Below are 19,252 nucleotides of genomic sequence, written 5' to 3'. Positions count from 1 at the left end.
TTTCCTCAAGCTGACATCCATGAATATTGTGAAAATCGCTATTTTCAGTCACTGTTCAATCACTGCTGTGGCGTCCTCCGTGTGCATCGTACGTTAAATCATCGTTCGGGTACAACCATTCCGAGGTAAAGTTCAAAAGGCATGTGCGAATCCTTGCCGATTCGGTAAGCTGTGTTCTGACTGATCAGCTGAAAAGGTTAGCCCCAGGACAAGCAGTGTAATGAATAATACTGAGCCTATGTTTACTTAGACTATCTCGATTATAAAGCAGATTTATCACCCAATTCTGGAAACAAGAACAAATAAAAGCAATGCCGAATGGTACCTGGCATCTTGATCTTGTGATTGAACCATGTTACGAGAGCGTGTTTTCTGTAATTTGTATTATCATTGATTAAGTGATAGTTATCAATGTTTACAGTTTTGAGTTTGAATTGTGGGGTTACTTTTCGTATCATGTATGTATAATGGCAATAGTACCTTTTAGGGGCAGGCCTTTCCAATAGCGCTCCAGTTACCTGTCCTTGGCGATCTATTGTTTACTTTCTGTTCGTGAACGTTCTGACTGAAAACTGACGATATGGCCACGAGTTGCTGGAATGTTCTCGACTGTGTGTCATATACATAAAGGCTGGATGTTGTGTTGTGCGATGGAAAATCACACATAGACTAAAAAACGGAATTACACTGGAGTTCGTCGTTTGTCTGTCTCCATCGATTGTCTGCCTTCGTCTACATCAGTGCATTATCATCATTTGACACTGTCTGTTTGACCATTGACTTTGCAAACAACCTTCATTTAGTTTATCAGATCTCAATGCAAAATGCCAAGATTTTGGTGAGTTCTTATGTTCATATTTGTGACCCATCACCTTAGACTTGTGACTCAGTTGCATGGTTGTAGAAATCTGTATTGTGATTCATTGTAACTGCCTCATTGTTTGGTCAATATATTATTGAATGTTTTAGACTTGTCTGTGTTATATTTTGCTGGTTCATCTGGTTAAATCTTTTGTCACGGCAATAAATTAACCGTAACTAACATAAACCACTCCTTACCTGTTTCAAAAATACAGAAATCAGACATGAAAAGGCGAGTAACTGAATAGGATTCTTAACAAAAAGCATATCGTTGTGATACAAAATGAATCAGCCAATGCGATCTATCAAACTGCACGCCTAAAAGGTCCATCAGTGTCGCGGTGTCGAAATGTCTTTCAGATTCCACAGTTAGATAAGACTTTTGTTATTGGAATCAGAGAGAATACCATGGAAGGGTGACTAGTATCTGTTATGTATAAGCAAATCTGTTGTTGTAGTTGGTGCTTTATTTCGGTTGTTGTTTCGTTTGGTTTTTGATGTGTTTTTCTGTGTGTTTTTAGTTGCTGTTGTTTTTCTTCGTTTTTGTTTTTTTTTGTTGTTGTTGTTGTTGTTGTTTGTTTTTATTTTTCTTGTTTCTGTTTTTGTTTTTGGGATTTTTTTGTTTTGATTTTGTTTTTTGTATTGCTTTGGGGGTTTTTTGGTTTGGTTTGGGGGGATTTTTGGGTTGTTTCTTTTGTTGTTGGTGGTGGTGGTTTTTTGGGTTTTTTTTTTTTTGTTTTTGGGGGGTTTGTTTGGTTTTAGTGGGGGGGGGGGTGGGAATGTTATCGTTATTTATTTGTTTTGATTTTAGCATTTTTTCTTTCTTTGTATTTTCTGTTTTCTTTCGGGGAGGAGGTTGGGGCCAGGGGTTGTGGGTTAGGGGTGTTGTTATCCAGTCACTGCCCTTAACCTCTCCCGTTATTTCCACTAGATAACCTGCTGTCGTATACATATACATTGGCAAGGCATGTCATTAACACTTTTAGCTCGTTTTTGTGGGTGTGCCGTGACTTAATATGATGTATGATACAAATGGTATAACGTAGTTATAGAGAAAATGGTGCTTTGGGCATGCCTCCAAGCTGATTACGGGATAGAAACTACATCTATATGTCACAGACTGACAAAGGACAGTTACTTTGACGTTACTTCGAACATCAAGAAGAGGCATAATTGTTCTTTGTAAAAGTTGGTGCACACGTCCCCATATCATGTCAGAGTTTTGTTCAGTGCGTAAGCACTTGGCTCACTGCAGGTCGTAGAATTCTATGGATGGTACCACAATGTGCTTATTACAGACTGTAGTCTGTTTGCAGTGAAAACGTAAATGAAAATGGATTTCACTTTAAACACAAAGTAAAGTAAATCGAAAAATGCGAAATATACATTTTCAGTTGTTCAGTGGTCACGAGGGGTTCATTATACGTTTGAAAAAAGAGCAATGTTTAATCAGGGAGCATATAAAGAGGGGGAGAAGAAACTCCTCGAAAAGCCGCTGAACGTATGTCTCGTGTCGTTACGTAACCAGTGCAGCCAATATGGTGGCAGCGTAGTATTTAAGATTGAGTCCCGTTTTTTTCAACAGCTGATTACGTTCGCTTAGTGTTGTAACAACTGAAATCCAACATGTAGAAGAAAAATTAAGTATTTTGTCACTTCAGTTTAAGTCAAATAATTGGTATTCGTGTCCGTATTAGGACAGTAGATTTGTTCTAAAGTTTCAAGATAGACTAATTTGTGCCGATAAAAACTTCTTTCACACATTCGTTTAATTTTTAGAAGGAGAACATACCTTTAGTTGAAAGGTATTTACAAGTAACAGTGACAGTTTTATAACTTAAAAAATTGTGGTGAAATTGAGGTGTGTGAAAAATAGGACATTTCGATATTGAAATGCTATACGCTGTTGTTTGAGTATTCCTAGTTACTTCCTCAAAAACATCTTCCACATACACATTTAATTCATATGAGGGGAATGTACTATCAGGTGAAGTGTGTTTGCAAGTAATAGTGTTAGTTTCATAAACCAGAAAAGAATGTTAGGGTGTATTTCAGGTGTATGAAAAATATGACATATTACCAATCTGATCTGATTCGCCATTGATGCTTGAGGGTTATAGCTCCATACCTTCTTTCTTTCTTGTTGATCTTATTATTTGACAAAACTGTAAAGGTGTTTTAGAACGCTTTGTGAGAGTTTTACCCTTTATTTCTGAGGGCAGTGTGACAGTGTCAGTTAACATTTGGTTAATGTCCTTTACATTCCCCACATGCAATAAGATATCTGAATTAAATTAATGTAAACAAAAATGTTTCAAAGTAGATTTTTTGAAAGGAAAGTTGATGTTAACACGTGTTCTCGCGATACTCTTTAACATGTTTTGGGAGGGGAGGCTGCGGTGTATCGATTATTCTTTCATTCATTCACATATGTACTTCTGTCTTTTATTCTTTTTCTTTATTTCGTTCATTCATTCACATAATTCTTGCTCTTAATTCTAACTATAATTCATTCATTCATTGTAAAATTCCGACTTATACAATAAGCTGAATTTTAATTTTGAACTTCTGTTGAATGCGAGGCAAATCGGCATTTTGCAGACTTTTATCTTAAGATTAATAAATGTAAATGTTCCTTAACTTTCTTTAAAAGTGTCAAAAATCAGAAACGACACCTACTCATGTGTGGGGTTCGGCACAAGCAAACAATAGGGTGTGCTCTGATCTTATATTTACAGACAAGAACATCTTTCCAAGAACTGCATATCGTCAATAATTTCTTGTCCAATCTTTGATATTAATATTTTCAGTTTATACGAGTCGGTGGGGTAGCCTAGTGGTTAAAGCGTTCGCCCGTAACGATCCGGGTTCAATTCCCAACCTGGGTACAATGTGTGAAATCCATTTCTTGTGTTCTCCGTAGTGATATTTCTGGAATATTGCTTAAACCGGCTTAAAGCCATACTTACTCACTCACTCCATATGCAATACCGAGGCACGGTCTAACTACCGTCCGTCCCCGTTCTTATGAAATAAAACTAATACATTAGACGGTTCATGGTCAGAATTAATGTCAACAGATACGGAAACTTGAAATAAACACATTTATGGAACAAAGTGACTATTTGATCTATTATGATGGATAGCCTGATAGGGAAATATAAGTGCCGCCCAATATAAGCTTCGGAGGACGGAGTGACAGACATTTACCATTCGCTGCTCGACTGGAGAAGACAGGTAAGTCAGGGGTAGATAGTGGAACTGATGTTTCCGAATTGATTTAGAACATTCCGAAGCGTACTCTTGAATAACTTCAGATTTAATCGCAACCACTGTACATTCATAATTCTCATTTCCGGATACGTGTTTAGTCAAACGCCGAGAAAAAGGATCAAATTTAACTAAAGGGGAAAAAAGGATCAAACTTAACTGAAGGAAAACTAAGCTGTTTGCAAAGCCAAATTCTTTATTGCCACGAGTCCGACGTTTTGGTGTGGGTAGTAAGAGCATTATCAAGCAAGAGATATTTGTTTGATAACGGGGTTAGAGCCTAGAACGGGGTTAGAGCCTAGAACGGGGTTAGAGCCTAGAACGGGGTTAGAGCCTAGAACGTGGTTCTCCTTCACCTCATAAAAAGTAATTGTTGAAAGTGTGAAACTGTTTAAACATTAAGCTTATTGTAAGCTTCTTTTTCAGTTTGGTCATTTTGCCATACGTTTGAGAAAGGCAGCGAAAGAAATTTAGATATAAACAACTATGCAGTTGTTTCTGATGTGAAGGGTCTTTTCACGACAGAGCTTTTCTATTTAAGCACGCAGGGGTTCAGGGGTTCAAAAATCCCATCGCCCGACGCCCGGGACAAGTCAGTTTTCATTTCGAACAATCAAATAATGGTATCGTACTTGTCCGTGGACTACTAGATAATTTCCACTTATGGTTTAAAACTGCAAATAAACTTGGCTTTCATTTCATGTGTGCACATAATGTAACTATTACATTTCGCAAAATAGTCATTTAGAGTTATCGTGCCTTGAAATATATCACTCTTCGATAAATAGTCCAGTAAACATTACCATCAAGAATTGTATCATAAAGGTATTTTCCTGAAGTCACTAAAACATGGCGTCATCCTTCACTTGTTTCAACAACGCGTATATGTCACTATGCATTTGAATTGTTCGTTATTTTGTGTAACGATACTATCTTGTGTTGCTGCGCGTTCGGTTCTAAATGAAATATAGTCGCCATCAGTTAAGTACAGCAGGTCTCTGGTTTTCAAACACACTATGTTTATCGCCTAAATATGACAAATATTTTTGACAAATTTTACTGGATGTGTCGCACTCAATTTCATAGGTTATTGAAGAGTTGATGATATCTAACTTTCTCCAACTTCCTTTCTGAAAGGCATGCCAACATGTCTAAAATGTGAAAAAGAACTGCAGACTTTAGCACGGAACATATTTTATCAACACAATGAACAGTTATTGACTTTGATCCTTTTCCCTTTAATAAACTAAAGAAGGATTATCAAAGTACAGAATTTACAGGGCATACTTATAGTATAATTTTTAAGTTTGATCATATTTTCATCATTTAATCAAAATGTGTCAGGCAACGAGGATTACGAAAACTGCAGACTACACAAAATGAACTAAATATTACAGAAAACAAAGAAAATAAGGCCAAAGTAACATTTTGGTGTCACAGAAGACTGATATGTAGATTTTGAATAGCGTCCTTTCGTTCCAGATATCCTGAAAATGAAGGTTGCTGTTATCATTGTGATTGCCGTAGCTCTGAGTGGAGCTTCACTTGCGACCCCCTTGGGACCCCTCAGAAGGCATGTTGGCGTTAGCAGAGGTATCCTCGGTGGCTTGCCTGCAGTCTACCCCAGGGTCTTCTACGGCGACTATCCCGACTACTACGGCGGTTATGCTGATTACGTATACGAAATCTTCGATCACCCCCGCCCAGCGACTGGGACCAGACGTCTGGTACGACCTATCGTAAAGGGAACTTACTAGAAGAAATGCACAACTGGTATGTTAAGTTCATTATCCTTATGTGGTGGAGTACCGCTCTCCCGTTTTCGAGGTTCGATTCCATACATGTTTGCAATATTCTAGAATACACCTTCAGCATATTATTCTTATTTTGGTTAGGACTAGCCTAACAGTTTCTTACTTATGATTAGGACGTTGTTTGTGGTGACGAATTATGATAATTCCTTTCAGACTTTCAAAAGTTACTTCTCCGATATTCATCGATAACCGGCCTATGTTAAGTCGTCTCTGTGATCTATAGTGAGCATCATTTAATTGGTCTGTAGAAAATACAAATTTGCTTAATTTCTTGTTTATTCGGAAAACATTTCTCTGTAATGTTTGAGGTGGTCCGGTGCATTCATGGTTCTATTCCCATCTGTTCTATTCACATCCGTTCTGTTCTATTCACATCTATTCTATTCACCCGCCGTCATATGGCTACACTGATCAAGTGTGTTCAGAAAATGTGTGAAACAGTGTTGTTTGTTGAATTAAATGGGGAGTTTTAATAGTTTTTTTTCTTTATTCGCAGGCACCATTGTCGGACCTGGGCATTGAATATTTTATTGTAAATGCTCTCAGTAATAAATATTTTTTGACGTTTTATTAGAACGTACTATCGTTGTGTATCAGTCAAGTTGTATCGGGAAGACACTTTATTGATACGACCCGGATACACGAGAACACGATGTATGGTTCTCTGTATTCACAGAATCCTGTTTTTGTCAGATATATTTTTGAATAATGACTAGCAATTTGTAAATGAGCATCCGATGTTGACTGCAAATTTCATGGTTTGCCGTGTCATGTATGATGTGGTCATAGACTGTGAAAGTTTCACGTATACCCTTCAGTGTCACATATGACGTTGTCACAGATAGAGCAGTCGTCATGGTTGTCAATGTCACAAACTACGTGATCACAGATAGTGTAACTGTAGTGGTGGTCAGTGTCACAATCGATGTAGTCACAGATAGTGCAACTGTAGTGATTATCTATGTCACATAACGATGTTGTGACAGATTGTGCAACTGTAGTGTTTGTCAGTGTCGCAATCTGTTGCTGCCACAAATTGTGCAACTGTAGTTGTCGTCAGTGTCACAAACGATGTTGTCACAGATTGTGCAGACTTCAATGGGTCAGTGTCACATCTGACATACTGAGAGTGCATGAGTGAGTTTGGGGGTTGGGGGTGGGTAGGGGGTTGCTTTGAGTGAGTGAGTGAGTGAGTGAGTAAGTGAGCAGACTGTCATGCGTACAGGGAAGCAAGTTGTACACGGAGTGTATCTGAACGTGAGAGCGGGATGAAGCGAGCGAGTCAGTGAGTAAGTCAACGATTCTAATTTTATTTTAAAAATCACAATTCCCCGTTCTATCGTAATATAATCGTTTACCTTTTCTTATATGTCCTTCGCCGTACCAAATTCATTGTGGCATTATTCAACTGCCTGGTGCAAGAATGAGTGATTGACGACATCGGAGATGTACGCCGAGACAAACCGATTCAGGAAAATGAAAAGACACAAACAACGAAGAACGTTCACACGATATAGATACTCGCCAGGGACCAGTGGCATTGTGCTCACTCCAGGGATTAAATAATGAATGAATGCCTCCCTATCTAGAGGTTACAATGTAAATACTCTCCTTGTGTCCCTATTACGGTATAAGTGTTACCAAGCAAGCATAACGGAACATCTTCTGTGTCATATACATCTAAAAAGTCGACATGAATAGTTTTCTCATCACACTGAATGCGAATTACCGATGTATGAACCAACCATACGTCACAGAGATCATATGATCAATGATTTCGTCACCTTAACATTATAACATTTAAAAAATGAAACTTGCTATTATTCACCTGTTGAGGTTGATGGTATCCAGTGTCGACTATCACACCGTGGGAAGTACGCTATCGTCAGAGGATTTTGGCCATCTTTGTTACCGAGAAGAAATGATACCGTTAGGCAAAGATCTGTCGTCATAAAATTGAAATTTGAACACATATTTCCTGTCTTTAAAGGGCTCTGAAGTAGGCTGCAATTTCACACACCAAAGATTCAGTGAGAAATGACATAAAGACCAGAAGTGTCTACAGTAAGCCAGCCGCAGTGCGGTTTGTTAAGCTGTAAATGTGTTTATTTATGGGTTCGAGTCGAATGTTATGTTGAGCACAATTATTCTTTTGTTGTTGCAATTCCGTTGTTCTGGGTTTGTGTTTTATATGTACAGATGCCCCACAAAGGTTTGTTTCTTTGTTCATTTGTTTGTTTGTTTGTTTGCTTGCTTGCATGTATGGTTGGTTGGTTTGGGGCATTGGGTGGTTGGGGTGGTTGTTTTGTCGGTTTGTTTGTTTGTTTATATTCCGTAAAACTGCATTTTAGTTTCTGACAAATGGCACAGATCTGGGCTTATTTTCTTTGCTGCCATACTCTGGGATATTCTAGTTTTGTTATGACAGGTTGTAAATAATCGGAATGAGTGACTGGGTTTGGTTTTACGCCGCGTTTATCAATATTCCAGCAATATCACGGAGGAGGACATCATAATTAAGCTCTACACATTGTACCGATGATGGGGAATCGAACCCGGATCTTAGGCGTGACGTGCGAATGCTTTAACCACAAGGCTACCCCACTGACCCTTAATCGAGATGAAACCAGACAAACCAGTGATTGATATTGTCTGCAACGTTATGTGTAAAGGCAGTCACTGGAACTGACAACTCTGCCAACTCTTCCGCCACCAGGTATAGTCTGAAAAGGGACTGTTTAACTACTTCTAATTGCCACAGGATTATCTCTTAACATTCTAAATCCTACGTAATTCTTATTAAAACAGTATTTTGGTTAGATCAAAACACTTACCTCCATTTCAAAGGAAAGACAAACTGTAAGGAAGGGTGACTAGCGTGCCACGGCATTAGGAAAACTAGGGCTCCTTTCACAAAGCACTAAGGTGATACTAAGTCACTAAGGTAACCTTAGTGCAATGTTAAAGAATGGGAGTTAAGGTTAACCTTAGTAAAGGTTTCTTCGTGAAAGGAGTCCCAGATCAAGATCCTTACCAAGGTGATGACAGGACTTAGCTCAAGTTTGGAGGTACACAGTGACAGTCTTATTGCTAATTTCATTTATATAGGATCTGTAATCATACAGGGTATAATGGACTTTCAGCAACCCTTCAGTAACCAAGGCGACAATGCCCATCGTAAGAGGCGACTAACGGGATCGGGTGGTCAGGCTCGGTGACAAGGTTGGCACATGTCATCAGTTCCAAGTTGCGCAGATCGATGCTCATGCTGTTGATCACTGGATTGTCAGGTCCAGACTCGATTATTTACAGATCGCCGCCATATATCTGGAATATTGTTGAGTGCGGCGTAAACCTCAACTCACTCACTGTAATGCTACAGTGCACCCTCTTGTTCACTAATCATTCACAGGCGTACCGCAAAGCTGCATCCACTTCACCATGCAATAATCATGCATCACTGCCTTCGCCTGGACGTCAGATGAGTTGCCATTGTTACAACTTTACCTGTTCTCCTTCAGTTTCTTCTTTTTCATAAACATTGAAACTCGTGAATAGGGGAGATCAAACTTGGCGACATTCTTCCCCTAGTCAGTAGGACCCTTAATGAAGATCCGATCAGGTATTCCTCCACTCCACAGTGTTTGTCTCATGTGGCGGCAAGCAGGTTCGGGGGTGAAGCTCTAATTGGAAATATCAAGTTTAACAAACAAAGACCCTTTTAAGTTCTTCGCCTTCTCAGAATAGTTCTATGCAGTACTCTGAAGACTACTGCCCTGGTTGTAACTCTTGCAGATAATGTTTCTCTGGATCCTCGGCACATTCTATGCATGGCTCAGAAGAAGTGGCGACAACGTAGCGACCTGGTTGTCACTGTTGCAGATAGCGTTTTATTTATTTGACAACAGGATAGAGGTGTTGTGGTCCACTGTCGTAAAACTGCCAAGGAAGGGTGCGCGAACACTATTATTTTGTCATGTACCCGGATGACTGTGTATTTATATATGTCGAGTGAAATATTATAGTGGGTCCAGATTTCTGTTTTGTAATTTTCAAGGTATTGGTTGGCCCATGATTTCTATGTTGTATTTGACAAGTAATGTATTACTTCTGTGCTGAGTGTGTGAGTGAATATGTTTTTACGCCGCTTTTAGCAGTATGGCAGCAATATAGGGAAAGAACCTGGCTTTTCGGTGAGTTCACCACAAGGACACCTGACCGCCCCTTATTCTGTGGTGCATTTGTTAAATGAGGTGTTGTTTGGTTGTTGATTTACGGGTTGCATTTGTCAGGGAAGGTATTCATTGGTCGATGGTTTATATGTTGTGTATATGCTGTTTATTTTGTTAGGTATTAGTCCCTTGATGAGTTGTAATTTCTGAGTTGTGATTGGCAAGTAAGGTTACGTAATAGTCGATCAATGGTTTCTTTGTTGTACTCGTCAAGTAAAGTAAACACAAAGGTATTCTTCTAAATCACATTTATAACAACGACGTGTGCAACTGTCTTGAAGATCCCACAACAGTTCACAAGCCCCGGCGAACAGCTCCTCCTATTTACTCCACTCAGCGAAACAAGCGTAAATGACAGCGGTTTCTCTTCTGAAGCTCCCCTCTGTCTTCCCCTACCTCTCTAATCACCAACGACAACAACAAACTCCCAATCAGCACTGAAGACTTTCTTTATCTTCAGGCATATCCAAACGGACTATCTTCTAGCGTTCCTGTCATTACAACATGTTTTAGCTTTGTACAGCGCCAATGAGCACCTTACTGATTGGGTGTGGAAGCTATAGAATATCAAGTAGTAGGGGTGGTGGGGGTTCTGGACCACTTTCAAGAAATGTCTCTCCATTTACTAAATAAGACGTTGGTGGGACCCTTAGCTCTTGCTACTATTACCCCCCTACTACAAAAAAGTTGGCGGTAATTACTGTGCCTTGGTAGGAGGTAACACTGTGCCGTACGGTACGATCAATAATTCTTCTCTTACAAATCCCCTACCCGGCCCATCCCTCAAGTAGTACAAGTTAGGTTCGTCGGCTTTCATATCCACTTTATCTATGTTGTAAGTTTTGACTGACCATATAGGATCGGTGGCTCGCTTACGGCTATCGCCCTCGTGTTCCCCCGGCTGGTATAGATACCTCACTAGGGCCCTATCTGGTATCTGTTTCTCCTTCCCACGCAATGGAGCGGCCGACTCTGCAACTATTGATTTTAGTTTGATAGCGTCTGCCGGTTTCTTACCGGTGAGACGGGTGACTTCATGGTTGATTGCCGACACCACCTTGGGTAACCTCGTGACCCATTCAGTCGATCGTTTTCCAGGGGTGGCCATCTCCCTAGCATACTGATAGCCGAACAAGCGCTCAGCCAAAGTCCTATTAAATCTCTCAACTATGGCTTGGCTGCGATGGGCTCCGGCCGTGCCACGCCTGACCTTTGTATCGTGTTTGGCTAGCAGTTGTGACACGGCACCCATGAACTCCCGTCCGGGGTCAACTTGCAGCTCTGTTGGCCACGTCAGCGGACTGCGTTTGTATATGCGTTCGAATCCTCTGGCTACCTGGGCCGAATCTTTCGTGGTCAAGGGTTCGGCTTCCTTGTAACGACTGGCTACGTCCACTACGGTTAAGGCATACTTGTACCTCTTGTCGTGGGGTAGGAACAGTAGGTCTGCCTGGTGAACGCTATTAGGTATGTTAATACCGAACCTCCTTCTAGGCACGTAGCGTGGTGCCGGCAAATAGATCTGCCACAGGGCTTGTTTTTCAAGCCACGCTTTGGCTTCCTCCGGGGGTACTCGCGCTATTTTAGCTAGCTTATCTACTGCGCTAGCTCCTTTCCAGTACCCACGCGGGCTGTAGTAAATAGCCTCAAATTTTTTCATGTCCATACGCGTATGTGTTTATTCCATCAATAGCTATCCAACGTTTCGTGTCCATAGGCGATAGGGACGTCTTGTTTATAGTCAGTCCGTATATCTTATGCCCATCACTTCTAAGTGTGTTCATTTTATGTCTAAAGGTACGGGTCTTGAACAGGGCTTCCTTGAATCTAGCGTGTTTGATGTGTTGTTTCACCACATACTTCTTAACCCCCTTAGCCTTCCGGATCTCACTATTGTCGGCTTTCAGTATGGAGTACATCTTAGGTCTCAAACCTATGTACTCGGCTATGGGCGTGCCAGCACACTCGTCCTTCATCTTACCTAGGACCTTTTTATTTACCGTACTGTGTAGGGCATGGGTCTTAGGGTAGTCGCTGGTGTCGTATAAATCGAGATGCTTTTTCATGTCCTCGTACACATCCTCGGTTCGAATCTCCATCAGCAGGGAATCCGTGTCAGTGTACAGTACTTCACACCTGTCGCCGTACTGTTTCTTGAGCTCGTTGTAGTAAAAGTCGTACATCAGGTGTTTGGATAAATCGAGGATGCTCATCCCCACGTAAACAGGCCGGTTGAATTTTATGTGGCTTTTCTTCATGTGTATGGCAACCAGGTTGTCTGTAAATATTTTATTACGGTTGAAAGCCGGACTGGCTATCAATTTCCTGAGCTTGTCTTCCTCACTAGATCTAACCAGCTTCACGGTCACGCGTTTCCTCAGGTTCTCCATAGTCTTACCAAACACCGAGTTGTTCATGAGCTTGTAGAGATTTTTCTCAAAATCACTGGTGGCTTTTTTTCGTAGGTCTGTGTTCATTCTGATGTAGGGCTCCATCCATGGGCTCTGGTCGAACATGAGCACCCTGTGTATTTTGGTCAGCCTCATACCCAACGACAGGTACAGCTGTAGGTTGCGATAGTGAACGATATACTTGGTCTTATTCATTAAGTTAGGCACGAGTTTTTCAACGTCTGTCACACGCCCACCTGACAAGTTATGTTGGTACTCAGACATCCAGTCTGTGTTAACCCTCATACGTTCGGGTGCAAGGGGGTAGCTGTTGTGCGATGTGTGTAATTCCTTGGGATACTCTAAGTCAACTTCGAGGATATACCCTTTGTTCGAATCTGGTGCAACCTCCATAACATCAACGTGGGGTACCCATTCGAATCCCCCTGTAGGTAGATACTGGCTCATGGCCCAGCCGTACAGGTTATTTGCGTCGAGGTATAGAATGTGATTGGTTGGTTTGTTAGGATCGTAACCTTTCACGTATTGATTATTTGCTTTAGCGTATCGTTTGGATGCCATGGAAATCCCACCTCGCAAGCCTTTCTCAATGAATAGGTGCATTTCGTAATCTGTGAGCAATTCCAAATTAACTCCGGTCTTTTTAAGCAAGGCGTCCCACGACAGACCTGGGCTGGTGTAATACCATGCGGGGTCGAGTTTATACTGCTTTAAACATGTCTGCCGAAACGTTTCAATCACGTCGGCTAACAGCAGTACATCTGTCCTCAAGTACAGGTCGTGATAATCACCCAGGTTCTTACAACCCAGTTTATTCCATACGTTAGTCGCGTGCGAGTAATCATCTCGTGAGACGGACGCCTCATTCAGCTTGCTATAAAAGCAGTCAATAGGGGGTAGTCTGGTCTCGGTGAACTTGACCCAACTATCCACGTACTCATAGGGGTACACACCCTTCCTCATAAGCAGGGGTCTAGTCTCGGCGTCTGTGTATCGATCGGTGATAGGGAAGGTATTGTTGGCCTTGACCAGACTGTCGAGTGACGACAGGAGGAACTGAAACGAGTCAATGAACCTAAGTCCGTTTAAGCTGAAGGAGATGTATCTCTCCATGTTGTTGGGGATGCACGTTATATTACTATCGATTTTCGCGATGGCCTGCATGATCAAGTGTGAGTCGTACCCTCTCAAGTTGTGAAAGACAACGGGGATGTTTATTGTCCTAGGGTTGATTTTAAGCTTGAGGTTGCACGCGCTGTGAGCGGCGCCTCTATACTTACCAGTTATGTGGCAGTGATCTCTCACCGAATCACCGTTAAGTGGTGAGTCACACACGTGACAGTTAGTGCTACTAGCGTGAGCTAGCCTGTCGACTCGGGTCATACGCATGGGAGCGATTCTATACAATGCATTCCTAATAATTTTTTCTTCCTCCTGCAAACACTTTAGAAACCTTTCAGCCGCGTCAGGGCCCCTATACACTACCGGAGCTTTCGTTTCCCCGTCACAACGGACGACAATGTATCCAAACGAACAGGCTTTATGCTCTTGTGTCTTGTGGGTGAAGCTACCACTGGGAGCCTCGCCGGCGGCAGCACTGGGGTGTGTGGGGGATTCCCCCACAACTAAGGCTTCGAAGTCGGCGTATATGATATAAGGTACAGACATTTGGTTCTTGTGGTTACTGAATTTTAGGATATTGTCACCTTCCTTAGGCATGTCGACTCGTATGGTCGTCTGCCCCACACCTTGACAATCATCCCGGTGGGATTCTAATAAATCAGCTCGACTGAAACCGTGTAGGCATCGTACACAAAAGTGGGTCTTTTCTCTGTGTGCCGATTGGTCATACAACAACCGGCTGAGATGTTTTATCCACGTGTAGTGATACTTTTCACCTCGCTGGATCATGAATATATTGATAACTTGGCGATCCTTCACCGGGCTGACCCTGTGTACTATTGTTGTGTTACCTTCGTGCCCAAAGACATTTATAGCCAGATTATTCTGTTTTTCTATTTTAGTGATCTGGGATATGGGGGTGGGTTCATCTATACCATCCCAGTTGAGCCCATCGTCTTGGGGATAGCTAGAAAGCCTATCTGAATGAGTGCCAGCTGGAAATAAGGCTGACCTGATAGCTAACCTCAGGCAATCGTTTCCTCTATTCTTAACGTTTACTATGGCATGTTTGTTTCTATAGTAGGGAGGCAAGGCTAGGTATGACCCGCCTCTGAACGGCACGTATTTAGCTATGTCTAGATAGACATTATCGATTTTATCTACAGCCCACCCGGACCCCAAGTGTGTATAGCGTTCTAGGTATTCTCGTATCTGCTGAAAACTTGTATCGATTGATGCGTCAATGGTCTCTGTATGTGTGGCGACCTCTTGTTGGCCTCGGAAGTAAGGCTGAACATACTCAGTGGTACTCCCAACCTGCTTATCGAGCGACATTTTCACTGTGATCTGAAACTTGATACTTCTTAGATTATTTAGTTCCTGGTTGACCTTATCAGCTATCAGAGGCTTGATATCTGTAATGTCTATGTTTCTATCAACGTCCATGCGCCAACCTCTCAAATAGTTGCCTACAGCGCGCTCAGTGCTCACGAACTGTAGGTCAATAGCTCTATTCTGTCGTAATAATTCTAAAAGCTGTGGTTTTCTCATACGGGAATACCCGCCTAAACCCAAATCGTGTGCCTCGACTTTCAGTTGTTTTACAGTGGGAACGGGGGCATGTGATAACAATGCGGTTAACCCGGCTCTCCCCAGGTTTGAATAACCCGTGTGTCCAAGCTGTTTTGCTTGAGCTTTTAATTGTTTTACCGTAGGAGGGGCTTCTAAACCTAGTAATCTCAACAATGCTGACTTCCGCATTCGAGAATACCCGATGACACCTCTCTGTTTTGCGACCCGCTTGAGCTCGCTTACAGTAGACATCGTGTTTACACCTAAGAGAACTAATGTCTAATTGGTTCACAGTAAGGGGAGGTAACCCTTAAGTGGCTATCTTGAGCAGTCGCCTACGTTCTTTTATGTAGCCTTTTTTATTCTCGTAGATGAGTTGATGTCTGACTACGTTCGCTCCGTGAGCTTTACATAGACAGTAGTGTCCTTTAACCCCGATACCACACACAGAACACGTGTAGTTAGGACTTCCCATATGGAAACAACAGAACCCCTGATTCCTGCATTTCCTACCACAGGCCTCAGTCTTCCCCATAAGTATGTATTCGCATCGGTATGGAGTGGGTCTCATGTTTACTTATATAGGTATTTTAGTTTAATTGCTTCGCAACCAACGCAGTAGCTGCTATACCCAACACTATGAAGCCCAGTTCACGATTCATTTGTCCCTTGGATGGTGTGTAGTACTGAGCGAGTGTGGGTTTATTGAGCGGTTCCAATTGTTTACCAGTTAGTAGGTAGTATTCTTTCATTGCTTCATCGACATCGTTGAATGTTTGAACGGCATGGTTTTCACGCTGGAGTTGTTCGTTAATAAAATCGATCCTCTGGAGACGTTTTTTAGCGTACTCGGCCTGTGCTCTTTGTAATTTCTCAGTAGCGAGATCGTGCCGCTTCCTTTCTTCCTGTATTTCAGCCGCGTGATCATCTCGTAGTTTCGAGAAGAGGAAATTACTCCCGGAAAATGCCAGGGCATTCACTAACGCCCCACCGACCATCATAGCTATCGTGGCCATCCTATATTTATTTCATTATATTATCAGGTATTATTCCTTGTTTTACTAGGATGTCTTTTGTGGCCATCGCCATACCAAGGTTCATTATGAGCATACCCATATCCTGCAGGCTGAAATCTAGCTTGATAGTTGGTTGTTTAAGCACCATTTTAGTCAACCGAGCGTACCCTACGGCTAGACTGGCGACCACTGTGGCGTGGTATGCGTCGTTGACGAACGTTTTCCCCTCAGACATTATGTATATGATATAAAATATTAAAATTATAACATGATATGCGGGTCAATAGTGGGGGATACCCCCACACCCCCACTGTTGGGGGTGGGTGGTGGCTCACTGTGGGAGGGTACCCCCACGTATAACCACGAGATAGCCAAGGCAGCAGTTACACCTACAGCCAACAACAGTCGGGTTGGGTTGGTCACTTTATGTTGGTTACACCACCGTTTTTTACCGGCAGCTACTCTCTTAGGATTCTTCTGTCTGGTTACTGTTGGGGGTACCCCCACTGGGGTCACTGGTTCCTGTGAACTCACTGTTTGGGGTGTGGGGGGTACCCCCACTGGGGTCTCCACCGTCACCTCGGGACTCACTGGTTCCTGTGTCACCTCGGACATCTATACTATTATTATTTTTTTTTCTCTCAAATTGACAATGCTTTGCTGTGATAATCGCCGCCGTCACTGGAGCCAACAACATACCATATTTGTGGTACAGCCCGTAGCTGATAGAGCTCACGGCGTGTTCGATAAAAGGGTCTTTCTCGAGGTCCTCCCACAGGTAAAGTCGGCGCTCTGGTGGAATGGGAAAGAAGTATGACACAATACCGGTGTATATCTGGGTCATAGCCGATCCTATTGTCTTTGTCATTTCTGCTCCGAGCCGGGACTCGTATCTAGCGTACAGCTTATCGATTTCTTCGGCTGGCATTTTGTTAATTTTATCCGGAGTGTAGTCTCCAAAGTAATGTTTGGCTTTGCCGCCAACAGCCAACGCCACCAGTTTCTCTCGCTTGTCATCAGTGGGGCCTGCGGGCGGTGCGGGGGAACCCTCCAACGACAATTGTTCGAGCAATTCCTCACACTCCATCTTATAATATAGCAAGTAAGATTTAGTTTTAACTATATAATACCCGATGCAGACAAAACACAGAGAAATGAAGGTTAAGTTGCACACGACAAACACTTCAAATATCATAGCTATATACTTAGCTTTGCTTAGCTTTGCTTAGCTTTGCTTAGCTTTAGCTTAGCTTTGCTTAGCTTTAGCATACTATATATGCTACTGGTTGGTCGGTCTTGAGCACGAGCTTAGCGTGTTTAGTTTCAGCGAGCTGTTTCTTCACCCGTTCCCGTTCTAATTTGCTCATCACATCGTTCTCTCTCAAACACTCCTCGAACGAATCCCTGTCCTTGCAGTGAAATAAGGCCACCCATCGCGTCTGCTCCCTGAGGTCTTTCAACACCGAGTTGAACTTCTGCGTTAGCACCCAGACGCTGTGATTTGCATGCCGGCCGGAGAAGGCCAGGTACGATAGCATGTCTCTCTTTTTTGTTATCTCGCGATTAGCACTGCAGTCGTCCAGTATAAACAGCGTCGGTTCCCCTTTAAATTTCTCGTGAAGAGCTTTCAACCAGTCCTGCAGGCGTGTTCCAGGGTCGATTTTGTGTACGTCGGGGTCCGTCATCACCCAAGGTCGCGCGTACGTTTTATTCATGCTCAGAGTAGGGCACATGATAACGATGTTATCGAACACATCCTTGTAGTAACCCTCCAACATATCCAAGACGAAAACGGTCTTCCCACAGCCAGTCTGCCCGCACACTATGGCGCAGTGTGGGTCAGTGGGTAGTTGTGGGTACCCCCGGGGGGTGTGGGGGTACCCCCCATCAGTAGATGGCTTGCACGAATCTCCCATTGTCTATATTAAGTTGCGCGTCCATAATAACGTACAGATATAATTTCAACTTACCAGCGGTTTGAGCCTTCTTAGTAATCTGGATGGTTATCCCTTCGCTACCGTTATCTATACGACGCCCGCTACCGTGCAGTTTATCATCATCCGTGGATCGCATGTCCAACCATAGGGCGTACTTGGTGGTCAGGTATTCACCGATCTGCACGGAGCCGAGGTCCAGGTCCTTTGTTATATAATCCCCCACTGGTAGCTTTTTTATCTCATCCCACTGCTGGTGGGGTCTCATACCATGACTGAACAGCTGGTTGGGCACGCCCTCGATGGTAACTTCCACCTTTTCAATCTCGGGGTTGAAAAACTTCTCGCTGTCCCTCCGGAATGGATCGTAATACTCCACGGGGACGACCAGGATACCTTTCATCGATCGCGCCGGCACGTTCAGGTTGATATTCCACACAGTGTCGCTCTTATCTCGCACGACTGATCTATGCCTCAGTACGCGATCGTACAGGATGGCCATCTTCCCAGAGTACTGGCTTCGAACCTGCCTGGCCAGCTCCGGGCTAGTGACCATGTCGAACTCCAGAGAGATGTTGTCTATGGCATAACTGGCCTCGTCACCGTTCGGCGTACGCACTACTTTGCTATAGTCGTTAAACGTGAGCTCGTATTCGAGCCTATCACCCAGCGCGGCCTGGTAAAACGGCGCGTGTCCCGTGAGCAACTCGAAGTCGAGCGGCACGCAGAATCGATTCCCGTATGCTAGAGCGATGGCCTTTTCACCGTCCGATAGCTTGTCTTGCTGGTCTGTCGTGAAGACATACCCTATGCGCGCCCGGGTTGATTTGCTGATGCCCTGGTACACATCATTGACTCGTTCTCTCTCGCTTTTCCAGAGATCCTTGTAGCAGTGAAACACGTCGCTGTCGTCGATGCTCAGCACCTCGTTACCGCTGATCTTGACGGTCGTTTTCTTGATGATAGCTCGACCCACGTTCCGCACTAGCTCGCGTTTGTCGTTGTCGGAGGTCAACGTGA

At 43.0% G+C, this 19,252-nt stretch overlaps 1 protein-coding gene and 1 long non-coding RNA gene across 2 annotated transcripts in view; both read left to right on the top strand.

Moving 5' to 3' along the window:
• LOC137274272 (large ribosomal subunit protein eL31-like) overlaps positions 1-19,252 on the top strand; it is a 329,417-nt gene that overhangs the window by 161,864 nt on the left and 148,301 nt on the right. The gene's annotated exons all lie outside the window — the stretch shown is intronic.
• On the top strand, positions 4,049-6,515 carry LOC137272850 (uncharacterized). Its single transcript, XR_010956112.1, has 3 exons — positions 4,049-4,098; positions 5,614-5,904; positions 6,442-6,515. It is a non-coding gene; the product is annotated as an uncharacterized lncRNA (long non-coding RNA).

The sequence above is a fragment of the Haliotis asinina genome, chromosome 2 (genome assembly GCF_037392515.1).
Source record: "Haliotis asinina isolate JCU_RB_2024 chromosome 2, JCU_Hal_asi_v2, whole genome shotgun sequence".
NCBI lineage: Eukaryota > Metazoa > Mollusca > Gastropoda > Lepetellida > Haliotidae > Haliotis > Haliotis asinina.
The sequence above is the reverse complement of the archived record's forward strand: the minus strand, read 5'-3'. Positions and strand labels throughout refer to the sequence as shown.